This window comes from Penaeus vannamei, chromosome 25, assembly GCF_042767895.1.
Source record: "Penaeus vannamei isolate JL-2024 chromosome 25, ASM4276789v1, whole genome shotgun sequence".
NCBI classification, from domain to species: Eukaryota; Metazoa; Arthropoda; class Malacostraca; order Decapoda; family Penaeidae; genus Penaeus; species Penaeus vannamei.
The window spans coordinates 22,323,259-22,333,258 of NC_091573.1; the positions used below are offsets into that span (position 1 = coordinate 22,323,259).

The 10,000-nt window shown below is 42.8% G+C and overlaps 1 long non-coding RNA gene across 2 annotated transcripts in view; it reads left to right on the plus strand.

The window, feature by feature from the left end:
* The window catches only part of LOC138866348 (uncharacterized), a 109,703-nt gene that overhangs the window by 1,023 nt on the left and 98,680 nt on the right, over nt 1–10,000 (plus strand). For both annotated transcript variants that reach the window (XR_011399562.1, XR_011399561.1), the window contains exon 1: nt 1–186. This exon is cut by the window's left edge and continues 1,023 nt beyond it. This is a non-coding gene — a long non-coding RNA (uncharacterized lncRNA). The remainder of the gene's footprint in view (nt 187–10,000) is intronic.

The window sequence follows — 10,000 nt, forward strand, 5'->3', positions numbered from 1 at the left end:
TTTTAAGAGTTCCTGGCCAACGCCCGCATTCGAAGGATCGTGACCAGTACGGTACGCGACCGACGCTGTTGCCATGGTGACGGTACACCGCTTGACTTAGCAAGCGCAAGTCTAGCCATCTACGGGGGTCGCTCGAGAAAGCAAGCGAAATGCTTGAGTTAGCAAGAAAAGGGCTTGAGATTTCAGGTAAGAACTTTCCCTGCTTAAAACGCATATAATTTCCGCTGTTATCATTCCGTAAGGCTTGACGTTTCTAGAAGGAGGCGCATCCACATTCTAACACATGAGCGAGAAAATACATGTTTGCTTGTTTAAACTCAAGGAACTACTAGCTAGGTGGTTCCAATGAGGGTGAATAGCAAAAGCCTAAGAACCGATTCCCAATGCATGTGCTGTATTGATATCTAATATTTTGAAAAGAGTCGTTCTGATAAAATGGACATTAGATCTTGCTCTATACTTTTATTTGTAATTTTTGCAGTTTTTAAAATTTTCTTTGTACACGTCGGCTTATAATATATGCGTAAGTGTAGATAAAATAGGCAAACTTGTCTTTAATCACAAAATAAGTGTTCTTGTATGTAATCCTGACATGAATGTGGACTAATAAAGTGACGAATATTTTTTTCGTCAAATTCAAACACAGATTCAAGAAACAGAAAATATGCTATTTCATAATGATTTTAGAATATTACTTGAACGCAAAACCGTGACAGGGTTAATGTGAATTCACGGACGCTTTATTAATGTGTATGTGTTGTGTGTGAACGAACTGAAGTTGTCTAACACTATATATAGAATCTTTACTTTTATATTTCATGCATATTTTGAACCCTTTCTCGCGCAAAATGCTACAGCATGTAGTTGATAACTATATATATATATATACATACATATATATATATATATATATATATATATATATATATATATATATATATATATATATATATATATAGACACACACACACACACACACACACACACACACACACACACACACACACACACACACACATATATATATATATATATATATATATATATATATATATATATATATATATATATATTTCTCGTCTTTTATTTTCTTAGAGGATGGGCTTCAGTGAATCGACTAATTGGGGATGCATGATGAATTTGAAGATATTTTTACTATAGTTTAATTTCTTACAGAAAGATGGTAATGAATGTATTAAAATACAAATACTTGAACAATGTATTGTTATTCTAATCCTCGTAACAGAGGTGACATGTTTATGCAACGTCTCGATTTCCTCCTTAACGCTTTCCATTCCCTCTCAGTATTCACTAGACGTTTCTCAAACATTGACAATATTCGCCCAAATATTTTTCGTTTTTCGTCGGGTTTGAGCTACGTGCCTTATCAGGCTATCGGACATTCAGTTGGTTTTAGTCATAAAACACTTCGTAACTGCCGTGGACGTGTGTATAGGGCAGTTATCCTGCGCAAATATAATTGTTTCTAGGAAGGGCCAAGGCATAGGGGCGTGTTTGATGGGAGGAACATTTTTTCTATCCCTTTCTACATATTTGTCTAGGAGGCATTTCCCCCTGTTTCGTCATCTTACAGGAAGATCAACCCCCACATATCACAGCTCATGTGGCCACTTCCTGCCGTTTCATAGATACTTCGTCTGAAATATGTGAAAAGTAAATAATGATATAGAATTCGAACATGAAATATGACGTATAGGACACTATCATGTGTAAACTAATGCATGTATCGCAAATTGAACTTAATCAATTTGTGAAAAAAATGAAAAGATTTAATAACATTTACGCCGTTTATCTCATCGGATTTTTTCTCGCTTTCACCTGTTAGTTGTCATATAATGTTTCTCTTTTTATTTGCAAATACGTAGTTTATGCGTAGGCGTAGATGAAATACAAAGCCTTTGCATTAACATGTTTTTTTTATACATTACATATTCCGGTGTGTGAAAAGATTATTTGTTCACCCGGAACTCGAGTAGTTTACAGAAAAAGGAACAATCCAGAAAGTTGATAACATAAGATCGTCTATTTCATTTTTATGCCAATGAATATTCATCCATATCTGAATCCTAATACAAGCTAAATAAGAAAGAAAATATTTCCGATGGTCTAAGACATGGTAATATGGGAAATCCAAGGTGAAAACGAGTGCTGCCAAGCTAACACCTCTTTCAGGATGGACGCAAGGCAAGCTGAAATTGCAAATAGAGACTGCTACGATGGGGTGAGGGAAAGTAATTTCTCTAACATGTATTCAGAGAGCTGGGCATATCCCGGACGACGGTATACAGGTAGATAAGATGGGAGGAGGAGGGCACCCATAAAGACCGCCCCCGTTCACCAACGCAGCTAATATTCATGAAGACCTGATAACAGGCCGTGCGGTGAAGAAAACGACTACGTGCACATGGGATAAATCACAGAACGTCATCAAAAAGAGGTTGAATAAACGACATCCCTAGCGTCTCCTGCAGTATGTGGAGAAAGATCTAGAGTAATAAGGACAGAGAAATATACACCGGAGATACATGGAAAGCTCCGTTGCTAGATGAGATGGTAAATTTACAGCGGATAACAATCAAGGTTACAGTAAAAAAAAAAGATATGGAATGGTTACCTTGACGTAAACTGAGACATTTTTCATCTATGGCAAAAGGTGCGCAAATCGAAAATAAAAGAGTTACATGGCAGAGAAGAGAAGACCGACCCATCTTTTTCAAAGTCCCTCACCATGTTGACCATGAATGTAAACAAAATTGTGACAAGTCAACTCATTCTTGCACTCTATTAAGTAGTTCATGTATTACTATGCCGTTGTCAAAACGATATTTGGCTAATTATCAGTGTCTGCTGTTCTACATATATACTTTCAAAGGCCTTTGATAACGTTGTTATACCTCATTTTCATGTTTCAAGATTTATTAGACAGTGATTTATGGAAATCGGTCTGAAGCACCTTCTGCATTTTCACGTTTCTGCCGCAAGGTTTGACAGGACGATTCCCAGGGCAGTCCGGTGACAGGAGACCAGCGAGAAATGTTTCGGTTTTGGTGTTACGTCGATTCTAGGTTGTTCTTAAGGCTATATAGTGGAAACGAAGAAGAAAAAAAAATAATTATCGCAGTTCGATTTCTGAGGCCATCAAGTACCCCAAATCCCGAAAAAGCGATATAAACGAAGCGATCCACGATCCACAATAGACCGACCGAAAGAAGCGAAGGGAAATTGACGGTTCGGTCTTTCGATATATAAAGGTATTTGGTTTATTGTTTACAGTATGGATGTAGCTCTATCTTGCCGTACATACCGAGGTGAAGAGAATGTGTCACGGGGGGTATTGGCTTGCCCCCAATCAACCCTTCCCTCGGGCAGTGCCCGAAGGGCACGCCTAGTCACGGCACCGTAAATTGCTAGGTTAGGTTGGGTTATGGGTTAGGACGTTTTTTTGGGGGGCTTGGAAGGTGTGAAATCCCGTAGATTTTGCCGAAAGATGGGTTGGATTCCCGTAGAGTTTTCCGAACTCTGGCGCGTCGGTGCATAGTTTAGTTTAGTTTAGTCCTTTATTTACCACCCTGGCTAACTGCACAGGCGTGGGCAAGCTGTAGTACATTTGATACATGGTCAAAGCATTATATAATAGTATTACAGAATAAATCTATATCATAAAATCATTACGGTGTAAAATATATCATTTAAAGGAAAAGAACGATCAGTAATTTATCTACTCATCTGTCAAGCCGGCATACGGCTTGGGCGTGGAAAGGCAATGTAACATTTGATATGTGGTCATGTGATACTACATTCCAAATTTAGGATATAACATAATTATATCTTCCAAGGCATCAGATGATATGAAGTAGTTACATAGTTCTCCATACCTCATGCTAGGTGGTCTGAAAGGCTGTATTACATGGCACTCTGAGATATAATGTACAAGTGTTCGCTTATATTCTTCATTGCATAATTTACACTTCGTTTCTTCAACATTACAGGCTGTACTGGCCTGCCAGTACAATCTATATCCCAGCCTGATTCTTGCGGTCACAATATCACACTGTCTTGTTCTTGTTTTGTATAAACCATAGATGAAAACATCTTGCATAAACCTGTCATAGTGCTTTATGCTACAGCTTTCAGGCCGTTGAGAATTAATCAAGTCAGACAAGTCTTCTTTGAAGGAAGTTTTAATTATGTGTGAAATCCTAGCAAGAGGTACTCCAAGATCTATATCAACACTTTGCTTGTCACATGCTGATTTTGCTAGGCGGTCAGCATGATCATGCCTGGGGATTCCAACATGCGATGGTATCCACACAAAACGTATATCATGGCCTCGTTCTTTTGCACGATACACATTTATCCTTATGTCATTTGCAATATTTCCTGCACCTTTGTCTAGTGTGTTCAATGCCTGGAGAGCACTCTGTGAGTCGCAGAAAATGACTCCTGAGCCTTGACTTAATAGAAATTCGGTGGCTATGAGCATTCCTGCCAACTCAGTTTGCGTAGTGCTAGCCCAGTCATGAACCCGCCTACAATCCTGGTGCTGCAAAATATTGTTTTTATATACGACAAAAGCGCAACCTGCTCTACTCCCAGACTGCAAGGATCCATCAGTGTAGCATTCATACGCATTGGGCATAGTTCCAAGGTGCTCATTGATAATTGCTAAAGCATACTGCTTAAGTACAGCAGGGGGGACACTGTCTTATTTTGGGGCAGTCGTATAAAATACACTTAGGTCCGACATTTTCCACGGTGGAGCAGAACGTCCATGTAGGGTCTTAGTTATGGATATGTTCAGCTGAGACAAGTGCTTACATGTTACTTGTTGCCATGGATTTGAATTTGAATCGATGTTGCCATTCAAAGTTAGCTCCACTATTCTATGTTTTAGTTGTCTTTGGAACTCTGTACAATAGAGGGGTTCTCTTATTGCTTTGACGCTAAATGTGGTGTTTATGTATAATATTCTTTCATAGACAGACGGCAAATTAAGTTCTGATCTCATATTCACAATCCTCGTTGTCTTAGGGGCGCCGAGAATAAGCCTCATGGCCTCATTTTGTACAATTTCTAAACTAGCCAACTCTGATTCCTTGTATAATACTAGGTGCAATGCATGATAATCTATGACCGACCGTATGTATGACAGGTAAAAGAGTCTAGCAATATTGACATTAATACCATGGTCTTTGCCGACAAGTGGTATAAGTGGCTTCAGACGTTCCCACAGCCTTTTCTTCAGGTTTTGTATAAACTCTGCATCATTAACAGCCACCCCGAGATATTTGTATTGGTGACAGAGATCTAGCTCAACGTCATTGATGTGAAACCTTGGCAGAGGGATTGTTTTAGGGTTAAGTGCCTTGGTTTTTTCAGTCGATATTATCAAGCCACACTCTGTAGCCCTTGCTGAAAGCACACCAAGGATCTGTTGCATTCTCTCCTCGGATGAGGATTTAATGCAAATATCATCGGCATAGCAAATAATGGAGTCACTGCCCTCAAGTGGTATATCGCCTAGTAATCTATGCATTAGGATGTTAAATAGCATGGGACTAAGTATGCCTCCCTGAGGTGTGCCGAGTTCAAACACTTTTGCATGAGTACTCTTAACACCCCTGAAGAAAACCTGAGCCGATCGATTGGATAGATACATTTGAATCCATGTTAACAGTTTTCCCTGAATACCAAAGCTAGCTAGTTGCTCAAGGATCATTTCTCTGTTCGCAATATCAAAGGCAGATTGAAGATCAAGAAATACGGTTTGCATGCCTGGTATTGAGTTTGTTAAGTATTCTGCAAAACAATGCTGACTGCTACGTCCTGGGAGAAATCCATACAGTCTGGGGGATAACTTAGCATGTATACGGTACATGAGTCTGTTCAGAATTATTCTCTCAAGTACTTTGCACAGACAGGAGGTCAAGGAAATTGGTCTGTATTTGTCAGTGTTGGATTTGGGTATAGGGATGATTAAACTTTTAGTCCAGGAGCTTGGGAGGATTCCTTGTGATAGGCTGAGTCTATACAGGTGTAAGAGTGGGTTGCCTGGCACCTGCGCAATGAGGCGAAGAACACTATAAGTAATGCCATCCTCGCCAGGGGCTGTTGCCTTGCCTTTCACAAGGGCATTTCTCAGTTCCCACTCGGTTATTTCGGCAAAGTCGGATGGGTCAATAGCAGCACAGGCTACTGCTATATTGAATTTCCTATCTATTTTTGACTTGTCGAGATGGTCTTTTATCCCTTGTGGAAGTGAGCTCAGCTGAGAGTTTTCAGCCCACTGCTCCAGTAGCATATTAGCCTGTTCTTGTGGGCTGTGAAACTGCGATGTTGTGGGAGCTTTACCTGTCAGCCTATTAATCTTTTTCCATACATCAGCCATGGAAGTTTGACTATTGATGCTTTGCAAAAATTGTTCCCAGTGTTTACTACGAATCTCAGTTTTTAGTTCTCTGAATTCTTTATTGGCTTTAAGAAACTGAATAAGATTGTCTGACGTCTTGTTATCTTTATAGCAATTGGCAAGCTCCTGAACTCGTTGATGTTCCTTGGCTAGAATTGGGTCATTGATCCACCTCGGAGCATGGGGGGCTTGGGGGCTCTTTTTCTTCGAGAGTTTTCGTGAACAGACCCATGTGTTATAGTAGTCAGTGACAACTTTGATTAAATCCTGAGAGAAATTTTCAACTGTTGTTACCTCATATGTGTTGTACCAATCAAAGACACGTGCCTTGAAGTGATGCTCCAGGCCCGGTGGGATGATTATTCTAAGCCTAGGTGTTTTAGGGGCTGAGTTGCTGTCAACAGTATAGTCAGTTCGGATTGCAAAGTGGTCACTAACTAATTCTCGTACCAGTGAAGTACAGACATTACCATGAACTAGATTTTTGCCAAATACGTAATCTAACCTGCCACCTCCCAAATGAGTTTCTATTTCTGTGTCATATACTGTTAGTGATCTACTATTAATGAAATGTTTGAATTCTTCCCCATTACTATTACGCTGGCTGTCTCCAAAGTGTGGGTGCCTTGCATTAAGGTCGCCCATGCATAACGTGCCTTGGTTGTGAAAATTGGGTAAAGAAACAGCCAGAAATTTTGACGATCTGGCATATATATTATATAGTGAAAAATACCCAGAGGCAGTCTGAATTTTTAAATGATGAAATTGAACATCAGTGTTCTCGGATTTTTTAACTAATTTATGTGGCAATGTTACCTTCACATATGTCAACAATCCAGTCATGGCTGTATTCACATAAGAATGATATCCCTTAATTGAAGGTGCAATTTTCATTTTAGCAGCAGCAGCAAAAGGTTCTTGCACGCAAATCACATCAATATTATATTTACGAATATAAAACTCTAGGTCACTCAGCCTAGGTTTAATACTACGCATATTCCATGATATGAATTTAATTGTGTGTCTATCCATATGTGAGTAGTGTATTATTATGTAATCTGTACTTCATGCGCTTATATCCATTGATATTACGGAATTTAGGTTCACATAAGAAACATATAACTTCATGAATAATGTACATTCTATTACAGATGATTGTCCTAAGCTTAAAAGTACTTTTAACCATGTCAAATATTAGGTCTTAGCTTTGTCCCACTTCTTAGCACAGTCCCTTCGGTTGTTGTGCCGGGTGTACCTGGGGGGCTGGTGACGTCACTGGACTCCTCGTCTGACTCGGTGCCGCAGGGATCGTGGTAGTGTTCGTCGCTGCTGTCAGCGCTGACACGCCCACTCTGGTTATCAGCACTGATGTCATGACATCGTATCTGCTCGCTCGTTTCTTTAACACTAATAGCAGCACTAGTATCTCGGCAATGACAGTCCCTGTTCATTTTTTCCTTGTCCTGTCTCAAGTTATTGTTTTCTTGTCTCAGAGCTTTGATTTCCTTTAAAAGCTCCTGCACATTTATGTCACTATGGTCAGCTGGCGTGACGTCACTTCTTCCACATGGTTGTGCGGGGGATTCCCCGGCCAGGCCTGCGGTCATCCCTGCCCGAGGGTGAGGGACGGCCGCCTCGGCGGGTGCCTGGGGGGGGAGGGGGGTCGCGGTCTTGAGCTCTGTGATGATTAGCATCATCTTGTCAACCTGCTCCTTCAACAACGCAACCGTGTCGCGTAGTTCGGCTACCTCTGCTTCCCCACTCGCCGACAGCCCCGGGAAGTCTCTGCGGCTGGTGACGTCACACACGGCACGGCTGGGCACTCCCCCGGCACGCTGGCCGCGGGTTGGGTTAGGAGGGCCGCGCTGGTCACTCGCGGTCGGTGCCGGGGCCACAGTGGGTGGGGGGGAGGGGCCAGGGCAGGGTGGGCCGTGCTGGGCACTCGCGGTCGGTGCTGCGGCCACAGGAGGAGGGGGGGGAGGTGCCAGAGCAGGGAGGGCTGTGCACCCCCAGTGCCAGGCAGTGACACCTGCCTTCCCACACCTGAAGCAGGATGGGACGAAGCTCGGTGCATCTGCAGCAGGCTCTCGCCCTGCAGCACTGCGAGGACACTCCTTGGCACTGTGTTGCTCGCCACATGCTGCGCAGCGTGCCTTATCCTTGCAATACTTAGCTACATGGCCGCTTCCCATGCAGTTGTAGCATATGACGGGGGATGCCCTCCACGGCCGCACGTGGCTGGTGGGCATGTATTTTCCGAAGAAATTGTATGTACTTGGAGGGGGTTGCTCTCCTTTCCATACGATGCGGATTCGGTTTAATGGTTGGCCATCCTTGTACACTCGAATGGCCTTGTGGACTCCATCGAGTGCATATGCATTGTCAAGGTCAAGGTCCTTGTTATAATGTGTGACGAGGTATTCGTCATATTTTTCCGATTTCTTCTTTTCATCGCATGATTTGAAGGTAATACCTCCAATAAGTCCCCCGGTAAGGTTTTCTATATAGCTCTGCTGGGAGCGGGCGACATAGATATATGGCGAGGAGAGCGTGTCCCCTCTCACAAGGTCAATGGGTTTACCCCTCAGGTTCGAAGAGGGGTTGCCAAGGTCCTGTAGCCATTTCATTTTTTCTTTCTTCGTGGTGCCTTCAGGGAAGGCGAGACGGACGTAATCTTTCCTCGGTGCGAGTGGCGTCTTGCTGGCGTTATTGGGCTCTCTTTTCTTTCTCTTTTTCTGGCCCACTAACGTGAAGCCGTCACCTCCTTGGTCAGCAGCGGCGTCACCCACCTGGGCATCACCATCATTTTGTGCCTCTTGCATGGCGATGGGTTCAGCGGTCCTGTCCACTGAATTACAGGCTGAAGCGCACTCTTCAGCCGGGGGAGGGGTGGGACAGCTATCCCGCAAGTCTTCCCCCTCAGTGTTTACTTTGCGGTTTTCCCCCATCGTGGGGGTGGTGACCGCGGCGCCTGGCGCGCCTGGCTCGCCCGCCTCGTGACAGGTGAATTATGGCGCTCGGGACAACGGGGCACTCAGCTCCAACGGTCACTAACACAGTACTTGGCACTCGGCGGAGGAATGAATTCAATTGAATTTAAAACATAGCCATGTTCACATCACTACTCTCATGACGTTTCAATTGCGAGGTATATGCGCACCTAAAGATTCATGAACAATTTCCTCGTACATGACACCAGAGATCCATGTGTAAGGGGCGAGGGCACCGGAGCAGGGCACCACACGACCTCTTCGTGTGAGGTCACGGAGTGTACTGTCGGTGCATAAACTTTCAAAGATGGCGGGCATGTCCGTAGAGTTTCATTAGTAGATTTTTAGCGTTTTTTGTGCAAGTTTTACACGTTTTTGTTCGCTATTATTCATATTTAAGACTGTTTTACCCCATAATTTCCTTGATATACTTCATGCCCTCCCCTGCTAACGGGACTTAACACATCATGATCGTCGGCTGTGATTGCAACGGAAATGATCATCAGATTCATTCACATCACATGCGAATAAATCTGATATTATAAATATTGTCTGGGAAGTCCCGATTGTCATAATCGAA